The sequence below is a fragment of the Eubalaena glacialis genome, chromosome 7, assembly GCF_028564815.1.
Source record: "Eubalaena glacialis isolate mEubGla1 chromosome 7, mEubGla1.1.hap2.+ XY, whole genome shotgun sequence".
NCBI classification, from domain to species: domain Eukaryota; kingdom Metazoa; phylum Chordata; class Mammalia; order Artiodactyla; family Balaenidae; genus Eubalaena; species Eubalaena glacialis.
This window is the reverse complement of record NC_083722.1, coordinates 43,398,230-43,414,845: the sequence shown is the minus strand read 5'-3', so window position 1 is coordinate 43,414,845 and position 16,616 is coordinate 43,398,230. Positions and strand designations below refer to the sequence as shown.

The following is a 16,616-nucleotide window of genomic DNA, read 5'->3' as shown; positions in this document are numbered from 1 at the left end:
CAAGTGTTTTTGAAGGCTTCCTTTGCACAGTTTGAGTGCAAATAGTGATTCTAATTGTCCTCCTCAGAGCTTCCAGGAGCACTACGGATAGTGGATTTTTGTTAGTTTCCAAAGCCATAATATAACTTCTGTGAACTCTGGTTGGATGAATCATACCTGTTTATTTATTCCACAAGTGTTCACTGAACATGGTGTGTATGCCATGTGTTCTAATGACTGGGATACAGCAGTGAACCCTCAAGGGGCTGCTTGTCTAATAGGAAGAGATAGACGGTAGACAGTAGACAAATGAACAGATACATGTACAACATGCTAGGTGGTGATGAATGCTAGAATCATTATAAAGATTAAGAGTGAGAAAGTGGAGAGGAGTGTTGTTGTTGTGAATTTTTTTTCGTATTATATTATGTAGACTTTTCAGAGAGCAGATGCCTGAAGGAAATGAGCCACAGAGATGTACAGGGGAAGAGCAGTCCAGTGGGGGTGGTGTAAATGCCCAGGGGTTCAAGGGGCAGCAAGGAATTCAGTGTGGCCAGAGCTGGGGTGCAGGAGGGGTGGGCAAGGAGCTCAGGAAAGGGGTTCCATGCAATGTCATGGAGGTAAGGATGGGATTCTTCTTTAATGGAAATGGGAAGTCATGGAGGGTACTGAACCAGAGGAGTGATGTGATTGGATTTCTGTTTTAAAAGAATGAGCCTTGGAGAGTGGGTGTCAAGAATGCAGACAGACATAGAACCAACTCTCCACCATCCCACCCTTCCTTTCTTTGTCCTGGAATAAGAAACTAAGATCCAATTTGCTTGTTACCCCCTCAGATACTTTTTAGGCATCAGTCTACCACATAGAAGCATGTCCATTTTGTTATTTGGATCATTCTGTGTGCTTTGGGAATAGCTCATGTGTTACCACCCACTCTGGTGACAATCCTGTGTTTTCTACATCGATTAAATCTCTGCAGGTCCATCTGCTACCAAAAAAAAAAAAAGTGGGAGGAGCAGACAGACCACTTATAAAGCTCTCCCAGTCATTCAGGGGAGAAGTGATTATTTTGAAGATAGAACATGGTTTGCTTGTTGATCTGATAAAGGGTATAAGAAGAAGAGGGGCATCCAGGATGAGTCCATGTGTAGGCTGGCATTAGGGTTTATCTTAGTCTGTTGGGGCAACTATCATAGAACACCATAGACTGGGCAGCTTGTAAACCACAGGAATTTATCTCTTCTAGTTCTAGAGTCTGGAAGTCCAAGATCAAGGTGCTGGCAGATTTGGTGTCTGGTGAGGTCCTGCTTTCTAGTTGGTAGACGGTTGTCTTTGCACTGAGTCCTCACATGGCGGAAGTGGAGCGGGAGCTCTCCAGGGTCTCTTCTATAAGAGCGCTAATCCCAGTCCTGGAGATTCCAACTCTCATGACCCAATCACCTCCCCAAGGCTCTGCCTCCACCTGCTATCGCATTGGTGATTCGGTTTCAACATATGAATTTGCAGGGATGGGTGGGGGGAACAAAAACATCCAGGCTATAGCAGCAGTTTAAAAGAAAAGATAGGCCATCTACTGAGATGGGGAAGCCCGCAGGCAGACAGGTTGTAGGAGAATTAACTAAGTCTTAGGTTTTGACATAAGTATTCTTGGACTTGAGCAAGTAGGGCCCCTGACTGGGCTCCATGCCTCCACTGACATAACTTTTACAAAACTGTCTAAGTCCCACTCCACTGCTTTAGTTTTTCACAGTTTATTTCATATTTTGAATGTCCCAAATGGTATGGTTTCTGAAAATTCTGACAGATTTTGAGGTCAAGAAGCTTTTCCATTCCATTAGCTTTAGTGACATTTAGAGTAATCAGTGTCCTCTAAGTATAATGACAAAATGAGTAATTGAGTTACTTTAAGGCATTGTGAAGTCTCTTTTGCACAAGGGTGTGGGTCCACTTAAACCTTGTGCTGTGGTATGAATGTCTAACCATCCATCTGCCAGCTCTGATTGCACAAAAAGATCTACATTAAAAAAAAATGTAGATCTCCTATACCCCCAAACTACTCTTTGAAGTTGAAATGAAGCTCCCTGGGGTGAAAGAAGAAATTAAAATCTAGCTTGTGAAGAGGATAGAGGGCTTTTGGGGTACTCTTGCCTCCGAGCATGTGATGCCAATCAGAATTATTCATGTATTTAATTTGCCTTTTAAATTCGTATTTTTTCCGTAAAAACATTTCCAACAAGTAAATAGCTGTGACCGCCATGCTCGATTACGGCATCATGCTGCCAGGTTTTGAATATGAGCACTTATTTACCCTCATGATGAAGTGAGTGCCCCTCTGTTGCCTCGTAAAGGTTCAAACTGAGGTTGACATTGCCAAGTGGAACAGGATGGGTGGAGCTGGTGGTGTCAGCACTGGAGGTGGAGAAAATTGTTGGCGGGCTCCAGAATGGGATAATGTCTCCAAAGTTTGGAGCTCCTTGCTGAAAAGACCTTGAGTAATTTCCATGTATTATTTGGGTTGTATAAAGTAATCTGCTCTGCTATCAACCATGAATCCTTTCATTGCACATTTTAAGCAAAGTAGGTCCATTTTAAAATGATAAATGGAATGATTTTAAGCTATCCTACCTTTCAAAATATTAGAAATGCTTTCTGTGTCTTCAAATTAGCCTTAAGAAAGGCAAAAGATAAACATGGATCGGGTGTTAACCCCTCACCAAGCACTGTGGGAAATGCTTTATATTCACACCCTCATTTAATTTTCACAGAACAAAGGGCCAAGTGCCATTTGGCTCAGAGGAGAGTCAACTTCGCACTTTAAACAGAGGAGAATGAGGACAAGTAATTCAGTGATTTTCTCAGGTCTGAGCATCGGGACAAGGTGGAGCCAGGTGGTTTGCCTCCAGGATTTTTTTGCCGCCACTCTGGCTGGCTTACTACACCTTCATTTTTAAGGGACTTCTGAGATTTGCTTCAGTAGTGGTGTTAGAAACAAAGCTACTAGAGTAACTAAGGCTTTATTTTAGGAATGTCTTCACTAGAGTAACACTTTTTAAATTTGATCTCCATCCCAAAATGGGCTTTCTTTTCTTTGACCAAGTTCTAGCATAGGGTCTTGCATATGTTAAGTGTCCAATCAAAATTAAGTGAGTGAATCAATGAACAAAGAATGATTACCTGTACCTCTGATGAGTCTAATGGCTATAATAGGTACAGCACTAAGCTTGACTTTGCCACAACTCTTTATAGCTATTATGATCTCCATTTCATAGAGGAGTGAAGGAAGTACATAGTGGTGAGAAGAACATTTCCATCACACCAGGGATGGCAAATAGATTTTTGTCTTGGGTACTGGGTTCAATCATTGATAATAGTGGATGTCTGGAGCTAGATAGTGGTCCCTACCTGGACAGTAGTATCTAACTGATGGTATGTACCTGGATCAGAGATACTGCAGGAGATGGCTATACTGCAAAGCCAGGAGCCTGTACCAGGACCCATTGTGAGAAACTGCCATGTTTGATTTACTCTTTTCCACTCTGAGTCTGAAATGGAGGAGTGGTCGTATTCACGCTTGACATTTTTGGCTAATACAATGTCCTATGGAGGTGGGTTTTCTATGGTATTCATCAGGCTATTTGATGCTTTGAGTTCTGTATTGAGTATTGCAGTCATTTTTATTTTGTTTTGTTTGCTTTTGGATGCCTGCAGTAAAAAACAACCCCAAAGACCCCTGAATTACTTTTACAATTTCTTATTGCACACTTTTACAATTTATTAATGCACACTGAGTAGCCTTTCATACTGTTAGAATTTTGATTAACTCTTCATTGATGTCGTAGAACGGTGTGATGTTCTGCAGAATGTCCAGATAGTTTAGACCCCTTGAAATACGCCAGATGGTAGGAGAGTTATTATAGCCCTGGGAAAATTCTATAATCGTCTAATGTTGTTTGTCCCAAACAAATGGGAATTATTTATGGTCTCCTTTCCATCAGTTATAGAAAACAATGCACTATCCCGAACAGTGGCTACATACATGTACCTGAGGCAGTGTTAATTTGTTTTTGCAAAGATACCACTACTGGCACAGAAGCTACAATTGGGGTTGAGTTTGGTAGTCCACTGTACTGGTGATTAAGGGCGGTTTATCAGAGAGCAGGAAAGTGGTTGCTAGGGGCTAGAGGGTGGGGGAAATAAGGAGAGGTTGGTAAAGCAAAGAAACTTTCAGTTATAAGATGAATACTGTCTGAAAATCTAATGTGTAATGTATAACATGGTGACTGTAGTTGGTAACACTGTGTTATGTAATGGAAATTTGCTAAGAGGGTAGAACTTAAATATTCTTACCAAAAAAATGAGTAAATATGTGAGGTGATGGATGTGTTATTTAACTTGATGGAGGAAATCCTTTCACAATGTATAAGTATAACAAATCCTCACAATATGTACTTTAAGTGTCTTAAAATTTTGTCAATTAAACCTCAATAAAGCTGGAAAAATAAATGGATTTATGATGGGGTCATCACTTCTACATCCTTTTCTTTAGATACTTGAGGATGGCAATAATCTCTGCCATTTCTCCAAGATCTCCCAAAATGCTTTTTATTTCTTTTTTCCTTTTTCTCCTTTTTTTTTCTTTTTTCTTTTCCTTTCTTTCCTTTCCTTTCTTCTTTTTCTTTTCTTCTCTTTTTTCCCCTTCCCCCCACCCCCTTTTCCTTCCTCCCTTTCTCCCTCCCTTCCATCCTATCTTGGCTGAATGGGAGGAATGAACATTTTCAGAGGCTTCCACTTGCCCTTATGATAATGACAAAAACAACTCCCGTGATAGGTCTTATAGGTCAAGGAATGAATGTATGGTTCAGGATGTTCCAACTATCAAATATGTCTATTCCAATTATATGTTCAGGGACTGGAAATGACCATGGGGACATAGGGGCCCAGGACTCCATATATTATGTGGTCCCTCTACTCCCCATTCTAACAAGGGAGCATAATGACACTTTGGGTCCCAAGTATCAATGTCAACTTGGGCCCTGTGTCCAGGAGACTGTAATGTTTGGTATCCCCTTTGCACAGTGTGCATTTACTCAAATAAGTGGCTGTAGGTCCCTTTGGGAAGCATTAGATGTATTACTGTAAATAGCTGCTGTAGCAGTACAGGATCTGGGAATCCGGCTTTTTGTTCAGGCAGTTGGGTTTTGGTCTGAAAATTGGCTCAGATACGGAAACCAGGCAAGGGAATTTTTATGGAGGCAGCTAACCTCAGCTAACTGGTCAACTACATCCTCGGTTTATTTCAATTGTATAGATCAGCGTGCCTGGATCTGAAGACATTTCAGGCAGGATACTTCTATTCCAGAGGCCAGTCTTGTGCACTGTAACGGTTCTAGTGGTATTCCCTGATCTCTACCCGCTAGTTGCCAGCAGTGCCCAGTGATAGTGACAATCAAACGTGTCTCCAGACGTTGCCAGATGTCCCCTGTGGGGCAAAACTAACCCCAGTAGTGCGTCTTTTAATAATCTTTAAACATTGCTGCAGGTTTCCAGGGAGTGTTCATGTCAAAACTACTTCATGGATGAGAACCAACTGAAAATATCCAGCAAGGTAGCTCCCAAATCCCATTTTAGAGACTGCTTCCTCAGTTCACTTCTGGCACCAATTTCCTTAGGTCTAGCTTCCAGGAAACAGTCTCGGATAAAGATTTGTGTTCAGGAAGTTGTAGCCTTTGATTCGGTACCTGTGGGGAAGTAAGGGCAGTAGGACCAGCAGAGGGAGGCCTGAGTCCATCCTGCAGGCCTCTTCTAAGGTGAGTTGTCCTCCTTCAGGCAAAGGAGCTGGGCTATTATGTCCCTGCATCAACCACTCAGTGGATGATCATGGGGAGGGGACATGACTTGGGGTAAGGTGGATTTCTTTAGTTGAGGGCAGTTCCTGACACAGGGCTCAGTGAAATGGCATCGGCTGCCAAACCTCTAGCTTCTGGGAATGTCTCAGTCCTGAAAGGGGTATCTGAGCAGAACATCCATTAATAATAGAAATAAAAATTTCCAAAGATACAGACTTTACCTAACTTCACTAGCATATGGTAGTATCTCATCCACCTCTTATTCTGCCACCTTTAGCACACAACAGTTCATCAAATATCAAATATCAAAAACTGTTTACATATCATGAGGTGTAAGACACCACACTTTATTATTTAGATCATCTGTTTTGGTGCTAGTGTATATAACCATGCAAATACTCATGCATTCCAATTGATTTTTGCCAATCAGAAAATACATATTACATAAGGGAGTGTTTTGATGGAGGGGCTTCATTAAGATCTGAAAAATTTTATTCAGAGTCTGAATGGATTCTGTGGATGGCTGAATAAGGTTATTGAAATTAATGAAGAGCATTATAAAGCTGAAAACTCATGGTATATCTATGATATGATTTCCCATTTTGTTATTGTTATACATACAACCAACATGGCATAAATTAAAAAAGTCATGTAAAGCAATATAATGGCTTGTTGTTAATAATAACAACCTAAATTTAAATAACTATTTAGAACAATGAATTGTGTCTTCCTAACCAAATAATAAGCCAAGCTTCCCCAGCAGAAGCATTGCTGTACCACTTGGGAGTATAAACTCTAAAACTCTGACAAAATTATATATCCCAGTCGTTTTTTTTTTAACTTTGTGGTTATAAGGTCATGCTGCTTGTATAACTAGCTTAATATAGTTAGTTGCATTTTTATTTTAAACCACGGTTTTCAGAAATTTATTCTAAAAATATTTCCATGATGAAACTTGGTATCTTATATGACATACTGCATTTTATCCTCGGAGATTCAGCCTTTCCAAAAATATCCATATATTTTCAATCAATTTTACTGCTTCTGTGTTTGCAAAAAACAAAGCAATCTTAGTGGTTTCATAAAAATTTTATTAGTGAAGACCTTGAGGAAAAGGAAACTTTTCATACTTAAAGTATTTCAAGTCAAACATTTTCTTTTGATTTTCTAATTAACACTTTTATTACTATCCTAACCTTCAATTAAGTAATACTGATAATAGTCATGAAAAATCTATAGATTTTTCCATAGTTTATTTTGTTCGATTCTTAAGTTGCCTTGAATGCAGGAATAAATAATGGTATTTCTTGAAAGTAAATAATGTCAATAAAAGTCACCATTTAAAGAAACATAACTAGGTATGCGGGGGTCTTGTGCTCTATCAATACATGGAAGTTTTTCTCTTTTGAACTTTCAAGTTTATGTTAATGCTTCTATAGGATGGTTTATTGAATTCTCTCATTAAAAATTGCTATTCTTGATTTCTTCAATTTGTTTCTTCTTACATGTGCTTCATCTTACTTTTGTTTCTCTTATTCTATTACTATCTACATTTCGTAAACTGTTTACAAATGCTTCATCTTACTTTTGTTTCTCTTATTCTATTTCTATCTACATTGCGTAAACTGTTTACAAAATCTATTTTAATATTCTCTATTTTCAGCTCTCATACACTATCTTATTTAAAATGCAGTTACTTTTTTGTGTTAAAACAATAATTAATGGATGATTATTAAATACATATGTATACATTTATTTCTCAAGACATTTAAAAATGGAATTTATTTAATTAGGAAGTGAATTATGTGGCGCAGATGTTAACAGCCTTATTTTTTATTTTAATACATAATTTTGGATGATTTTATATTGCCATCATTCTACTACATTTCAATCTGCCATATATGACAGAAGCCCCTTATATAATATTCTTATGCTTTATTGTGACTCCTCTTGATTTATTTAAGTGTTCATAAAAATTTATATATTTCCAGAGGAAATTCATATTTAATCATGTTATATATCTACACTAACACTCAGTACTAATTTTCCATCTGGTGCCAAGAACAAATATTAGTACACATACATACAGAGGATTGTTCACATTTTAGAACTTGCTTTTAATCTCTGTTAAAACATTGACCAAATGCATTTGGGAATGAAGTAGTGCACATTTTCATTCTGGCTGTCCAATAATTGCTAAAAGGTAAGTGGATACCTTCCTTTACCTTTTGATTCAGGAAAATAAGATGTGTTGTTCATGGAGTTTGACTTAGTCGTCTATTATAAATTTATTTTCACTTGGCTACAAATAAATTCTTCTTAAACTGTCAGAGATTGCCTTTGAATTGACCTTGGGGCACAGCTATTCTGAAAGAAAGGTTTCAAATATCAGCTTTGTTGATTCAGCCCTTCATCCCAAAAAGGCACCCAGGGAGAGAACCATCTTTAGACTGCTCCAGAGAACCAAGGTTCCTGTGATGATGCTTTATGTGTTTCTGACTATGTTTCATTAAAAGATAAATTAATATCTAAGAAATAAAAAATAGCACAACATGGATGGTTTACCATTACTGCAAGATGCACTATGTGCATATGTCAGATGAGATGGCAAAATGAGATTCTTTTGGAAAAGTGGAAATCTAATGCCCCCTAAAAAGTCCAGTTTAATTTCAAAGGAAAATCATGCAGTTTCCTGATTCAGACATTTCATCTGTGTAGTGGGAGCATTTGATTTGGTCATTGTAGCAGTTCTCCAGGAGAATACTGGCTATGAAACAGGGTATTTCAATATCCATAAAGACTTTTTTTACACATAGAATTACTCCTCAAGAAATGAAGTGAGTAAAACATATAAAATTCTGTTTAGAAATTTCTACTGTGGATGGTATCATTTTCCTAGGGAAAAAGGAGTTGTGCTTGTAGAGTGAATAATGAGGAATCATATCTGTCACCACCTGGAGGGTTGATTGTATATCTAGAAGCCACCCATTATGGGAAACTATGCATATACACACATAAATATGTGTATATGTATTATATAATACATATAAAACATATATACTATAATAACATACACACACACACACACACACCCTAAAGATTTCAGAGAAGTTCCCATCAAAATATGCCTTCCATTTAATTTTATGTAAGATTGAAAAATGTGAGTTAAAGCAGCCCATTTATGTTCTGCATGAAAGAATGGTTCATTATTACTTTTTCAACCAAAGCTTTTTCAATAGTTGGTGATGTATTTAACCTCATCCTAAAGAAAACTAGAATAGGAGCCAGGGACCATAGTTAGGTAACCTTAGAAAGTCATTTAATCTCTCTTTCAGTCTGCCTACCCCACAGAGTAGCTCCACAGATGAAATGTAGATAGAAAAGTGCTTTGGAATAATAAAGCAACATATAAATGCAAGATAGTATTGCTTTGGTTGTTGCCCTGTGAAAGTGAACCATTAGAAATCTGATGCCAGATGTGAGCATACATTCAGCCATATAACTTGGCTTTTTTAAACCCTCATTCTGGATAATACATCTTTTGTTGTTCACTAGTATCATACACTACTCCACGTTAAACAGGATACAGTGAGCTCAGTAACAGGGCTTTTATTGCCATAAAAATAAATTTAGACCAAAGACCTGTTTAAGGATGATGGTGCTCACTTCTGCAAACTAGAATGCAATTCCTTGGAACTTATAAGTCATTCATCAACTCTTATATATGCAATGTATAAGAACAGTGCCACGTCCCCAGTGACCCCAGTCCCAGAAGGTAACACACAGATCACTGTGCCATGAAAATGTAATCTTGTTATGGGCAGAGATTTTTTGTGTGGTTGGATCATTTCCATATATCCAATAGCTATAATAATGCTGGCTAATAAGTGTAGTATTCAATATAAATGAAAGGTTAACCTTGCTTTTCTAAATTTTAGATGTGAATTTGTTCATTCATTCATTCATTCAACAAACAGTGTTAATTAAGCACTTAGTGTATGTCCATCCTGAAAGTTTATAATGAAAAATGGCAAACAGGCAGGCAAAGAAGTAATTACAGATCTATTTTAAAATAAGTCTCTACAAAGTGTTATTGGGTCATAGAAATGAAACTATGGTTGACTCTTGAACCACAGGGTCTGAACTGTGGGGTTCCACTTATATGTGGGCTTTTTTCAATAGTAAATACTGCAGTGCTACCTGATGGGACGTGTGGTTGGTTGAATCTGTAGGTGTGGAACCACAGGTAGGGAGGAACTGTGGATGGGAAGCAGTTGGGTATACATGGAAGGCTGACTGTAAGTTACACACAGATTTTTGACTGCACAGAGGGCTGGCGCCCTTAACCCCTGCGTTGTTCAAGGGTCAACTGTACTTAATTCTATATGGGGAGGTCAGAAAAGTCTTGAGTAGATGACAGATTGAATCTTGGTTAATAAGTAAGCATTTTGATTGAGGACAGTAATTAAGGTAATCATAGAGTTGAGAAATGATTCTTCATGGGTGTCTCACATTTCTGCATATTCTACTAGTTCCTTTGGAAATATCTTTTCAAGGTGTTTGTGTAGCAGATGGCCTTGGGTGATAGTAGTGTGTCCTTTCGAAGCAAAGGGCAGACGTGCTTGTTGCCCCTTATGAAATGGTCAGGTTCCCCACGCACCATCCCTGCAATGCTCAGGGAACTGGTACAAGAGCTGTTGGTGCTCTGGCTACTGCTATTAAGGCGAGTAGTAAAGCCTCTTGTCTCTGATTCAAGAGTCGCATATCTTCTGCCAGCATCCAGAACACTGTGACAGGGTTACTTATTACTTAGTATGTAGGGTAAAATCTCAGCCCTTCACAGGTTTGACAGTTTTGTTGATGAAGATGGAATGTTGAGAGAGACACTTCCTGGAAAAGGAAGAATGAGGGCTTTTCAGGTGGTTAAAGGGATTTGAGGGAAGTCCATGGGTATTGGTAACAAACATGCTGACCAGATTTTAGTCAACTGAGCAACAAATGGTCCTCTGCTTTATTGTCTAGTAAAGATGAGGAATTGGGAAAGATGGTTGCTGTCTGATTTCAGGGAAGTAGGTTCAAAGGCCGAGTGGTGCCCTGATTGTGCTAACTCTTCTCAGAGATGGGGAACTTCCTTGGAGATCTGCTGGTCAGCCTCAGGTCCATCCATTGTGAAAAGTAGCACTAAGATGAGTCCTGGGTGGGCTGAAGGTTCTTTTCTCTCTGTCCATCAATAGTTACTGGGAGTGTAGAAGGAAGAAATTTGGCCAGCATTATTGGAATAAGCCAGGTGAATCATAAGAACTTTGATTGGTTGAGTTGGGAGGTGATGGGATGGGATAATTAATGCTTGCTGATAAGGAATAACAGTAGCTGGACCTTCTTAGCCCATCCAGCAGTCTGTCCTCAGTAACTTAATACAACTAGAGATGGCAGCAAAAGGTCTGCTGTGAGTCTTGGCTGCTATACAGACACTTTGGGGAGATTTCACTGGGATGGACAAACTCCTATGTGAGGAGCCATAGATGAGTCATTGACTAGTATGTGGGGGTACTGCTGCCCCAGGTTATGTATAAGGTGCTGAAAAGCAATCCACTAGAGAATGAGAAAGGACCCAAAGAATTGTAGATGAATTTCAGAGTCACCCTTGCTACCTTGCAAGACTCCCTTAGTCCTTGTATTGTAACTGGATGAAAACTTAAGAGATGGTATCTTGACAATGGAGCATGTGCAAGTTTAGCCCTTGACAGCCAGAGGGATAAAAACCAGTGATCCTGCTGGAAACCAACACAGCTATAGATGCTAAGGCCAGGGGTTCCCAAGGTTAAAATAGATGGCGTCAGGAATGATGATTTTTGCTGCCTGATACAGGGCTTTGTGTGGACCAAAGACATTGCAATTCATTGGATTGAGCCAGTGAGCAGCTGTTGTGCTGATTGCTCCCTTCTGCATCCACTTATCCTTCCCAACCTTCCTCCTTCAGCTGTTTAAGGAAAAAAATGATTACTGGTGAATGGAGATCATCCATCTGAGTGTGCTGGGGAATGGTGGGGAGAGCAAGAACTCTAACCTTCCTGGTTCTGTCTGATAAAGGCATCCAAGTAACCATCCTATCAGTCCCATGGGGGTGGGAGTCCTGATTCAATTGATGGGGTTGGGCAGTGTTCTCAGTGGGAAAGGGGACCTGAAGCAGCCTTGTGGGTGGGGCCTTCATGGCCAATACACTCTCCTGTTGTTGCTTGCACGTCTGAATGTATAGTAAAAACTGATGTGTGTTGTGATTGTAATTCTCTGTCCCATAAGTGCCAGAGGGTATCATCTCAATGGGAAGAGCTGCATGTAGTGAAGTGAACATAACTTTGGGGGTCCCCAAATCCTCCTGACCTCTTTGAGCTCTAAGTCTCTGTGACTGGTGATTTTACAAATTTAAGCTTCTGTCAAAGTCAGGCAGCCTCTACCTGGTGGCACTTTGTGGGGTTGTGGATCCCTTACTGCCATGACACAGCTATCCAAGTCTCTTTTAAAAATCAGCTGTTGGCTTGCCTTGGAGCTCTTTTTGAAACTGGACACCTGAGTTAGGGAGGACGTTGTGATTCTCTGGCCCCTATTTCCATTTTGGGAGGTTAACTTGGAGTCAATGACTAACGAGGTTGGACATTTTCAACAGGCCACACTAATCAAATGGAAATTGTATATTCGAGAAAGTGGTTGGCCTGTCCCCAGTGCAGTCTCAGCTTTACCCACAAAAAGTAACCCTTGCCCTCTGTTGCCTGTTCCACTGCCTGGAACAAAGCTACCGGCTCAGTGGGGGCCCTTCTCTTCATGGTGCTTTTCTTATCCTGGTTGGATGATGTTTTGGCCAAACTGAAATCAGATGATGACCACTGGGCTCCTGCAGTTGTAAAACCTCCCCAGCCGCCATGCAGAACTGAAAGGGGATGTGATTGCTCTACTTGCCCAACAGAACTTGAGGCCATTGCCATGTTTTTATTGGCTCTTGGGTCGGGGTCATTGGCCTAGCTTATTTGCCATTTGGGAAACTGTAGACTAAGATATTAAAGACACCTTTTGGGGGAGGCTATGAATTATGGCAATAAATTATGGCTGCTGGTGGATCATCTGAAGCCCATTCTCTGATGAGGCACACTGGAATCATGCCGTGGATCAAGCCTCCATCACCTATATTGTCACTGTTGCTGCCTGGATAAATCATAGCATTGAACACGGTAACACATCCATCATCATAAAATAGGCACAAAGTAAACAATGCTGAGCTTCTGATACAGAGGCCACTACAGTATAGGATTCATTCCGCTGGTTGGATCCAGGACCCTGGGGAGTAGTGGCATGGCAGAAGTCAATATTGCAGGTTGACCTTCTCCTGCTCCTTGAAGGTGTGTTGAAAGTAGCCTTAATTAAATGTTTTCTGAGATAAAAATGAGCGGATTTGGTTCCAGCCTCTGTTCATTAATCAGAGGGGCCAACAGAGTGGTTTACTAGTGGGAAAATTTGCCATAAACCAGGATGGTGTAAAAATGAAGAGTGGATATTATTGGGAAATAATTCTCCATGAGTTTATTGAATTTCTATATTTCTTGCAAGCAGAGGCATAATTACCTTTGTTCCAGACTCTCTTTTCAAGGATTTTTTTAATGTAAAATAGTTTTGAATGATAGAACTAGTGTCTCCTTCTGGAGCCAAGGGGAAGTGTCTTTCTCTCAGATCAAAGGCAGGCATACTCATGGTCAAGCATGATAAACACAGTGTCTACCTCTGTCACCAAGGAATGATATGTGTACTGACCATTAGCAAAGGTTCAAGGTCCCTGTGCTTGGGGTTCCTTTCCTGTAATGCAACCCATTGTCTGGGCAAGCATTGTATGGTTCTCTTTTTTTCCTGGGAGTTGGGGCTTGGGGACCCAGCACAAATCCTGATTTTCTAGCTACTGCTGTTTGCTGTGAGTGATAAGCCTTTTTTTCCTTCTCTAACCAAAGAGTCTTGTGCCTTCCACCAACATCCATGGCAGGCTCACTTGTTAGCTTGAAAGTAGGGTAAAATTTCAGACCCTTCATCATTTTTCACAATTAGGAGCTATAAAAGATATACCTATACCCTCAATGGTGTAAAAGAGTTGACATTTATTTTCATCTCTATAAGGGACAAAATAATTGTTTCTTATAGGCATGGAATTCTTATTAAAGCAGTGATTCTGGTATAGGTTCCTTCAATTTTTTTTTTTTTTTTGTCTTTATCAGCTTCCAAGTCTGCCATACTCATCTGCATCAAGCTGGCTGGAGGCATGTGCATGGAGGCATGTGCATGGGATATTTTCATGGGCCAAGCCTAAAAGCAGTACCTAGCATTCACGTTCATGTTCCATCAACTGGAACTTGTTCAAATGTAACTTTTAGGGGAGAAATGAGGTCCAGTCCTGTGTCTGTGAAGAAGAGAAATGGTTTTGGTGGAAAGTTTTACCCACAGATAGAAGCTATTTCCAACCAATAGTAACTTCATTTCTACAGTCATGAAAGTGAGCAGGACATGACTTTAGCATGACTAAAATCACAGGATGCATGAAGTAGAGTGTGGTAGAAGGTGAGAGGCTAGTCATGAATCATCTTTTACCTTAGGTTGATAGATCTCTCCAAAGGTGACTGGTAGATTCTGAAGCATTTTAATCATGGAAAAACAAAATTAGGGAGAATACTTAGGAAGCTACAGCAATAGACTGAGTAGAAAAGGATGACAATTTAAATAAAGCCAGTGACAGAAGAGATTCACTAATACAATCAACAAACAATTATTAAGTACAAGCTAAGTGTTGGGTGTTGGGTATATGCCAAAATAGGACCAGTAATAAAGATACCAATTAGGTACCAATTAGATATAAGTGGTAAGAGAGATGGAATCGGATAGTAGGTGGTGGGAGAATATCTGAGGAGAGGAATGAGGCAGGGAAATCATGAGATCAGTTTTGCATCATTGAATTCTATGTGCTTGTACAACATTTAGGTGGATTTGCTCAGTAGGCATTGCATTATTTATGTAAAGCTGAAGTTGCTTAGAAATGTCAATACAGAGATAGTAATGCCCAGAATGACACTGAAAATACCAAGATAGGGCTCTCACATCACACATACTCAACAAGTATGTATTGACTTTATTTACATATTTATTTATATGCTGTTTAAAGGGAAACTTGTTACTCTTTGAACTTACTGAACACATTATAACTTTCTTCTGATTTCTTGGGTATTCAGATAGAGGGAATACAGACCCATGACTAGAAGACAAAATGGGAGTGTTAGATTCAAGAAGAAATGTAAAATAATATCAAGTAAGCACATATTCTGCTTGGACTTAAATGGCTATAATTAGTGGGAGATTACACTTTAATTTCTTCAGATTGTTACTTCTGCCAGCTATACCAGTGATGCAAAGGAAGGTCCCAAGCTCTTTAATTGTACTCAGCATGTTGTTATTACCTTAAAAAACACTATGTTCCTTTTTTGGGGTTAAACACTGCTGTTTAATAAAGAAGTATTCTTCATCCATGTATACTCCAAGCTAATTGCTGTTGAAAATGAGTTTCAGGAAACAATCAGCGATAATGAGACCACATGGCTTTAAGATTGCCTAGTTTTGTTTTTGTTTTTTCATCCCTGCAGTTTTAGGACTGGAGGTAATAAGAAAGAGGAGTGAGCTTCTCTTCTTTACTCTGCCTTCCCATGCCATCCCTCTCCTTTATTGCCTGGTTGAAATGACGGCCACCCTGTAAATAAGGCATGATTTCATGATTTTCATCCAAAACTGAGCCTAAAGCTGAGGGACCCCATGTGTCCTCGCTCAAACCTCCACCCTCCCAACTGCATGCATCACAGCCTGCTCAGGAGATGCAGAGATGAGAATTCTTTTCCTTCTCAGTTAGTTTTTGCTTATTGAACTGCCTGATTTCATGGAAATTGTTGAGGGTGGTATGTAAACATTGTAACAGGGATCATCTGGGTTCCTTTGCTGAGTTAGTTAGCACAGAATGCTAATAAAAACAGGTAACAGCTATGGACCCTAGAAGGGGCAGGGAGCATTGTGCTGTGTGATGGAAACAAACTGGGTTGTGCATCCAAAATAGCCACTTCATTGGTGTATGCCCATGATTGTTACAAGGACAGAGTGAGACAATGTAAATTGGTCAGCCCAGAGTCATCATCCTTTATGAAAGGCAAGACAAAAAAATAACTTTGAAGTACAGGTCATGTTGATCTGGGTCAGTTCCATCAGCTATCCATTAGAAGACCTTGATGATTGATTACCCACACTTAAGGCTCAGAGATACCAGGAGGTTATGTTTGTCCAGTCTGGAAAGATGTAGCCTACTGCCAGTTTTAACTGCAATATGAAGTTGAGAAAGTCAGTTTCAATTTTTCCTGTTTCAAACTAGTGTCCTTCTAAACATGACGTGAGCATAATACTTAGTTTAGGAACAGAGGGGAATATCAAGGATTAAGTCCTCCTGTGGGGAGTTTGTCCTTTAGGAAGCTGCGTTTAGGTGCTGGGAGTGCTGTGTGACACAGACAAGAAATAAACAACTCATCTTATTCTCTGACACAGGCCAGAAAACTGAATTCACACTTGGCAAGTTCAGGGTATGACATCTGGATGACTGTGCCTGGTAGAAGTCTGTTAATACAAAGATCTAATTTTTTAATGAACTCTAACAATGGTACATTTATCATCACGCATAGAATTACTCAGCAGATTGTCTCTTTAGATCCTGAGTAAGTCACCTTCTCAGCA

At 39.6% G+C, this 16,616-nt stretch overlaps 1 protein-coding gene across 3 annotated transcripts in view; it reads left to right on the top strand.

Moving 5' to 3' along the window:
* HMGCLL1 (3-hydroxy-3-methylglutaryl-CoA lyase like 1) overlaps nt 1-16,616 on the top strand; it is a 147,740-nt gene that overhangs the window by 23,116 nt on the left and 108,008 nt on the right. The gene's annotated exons all lie outside the window — the stretch shown is intronic.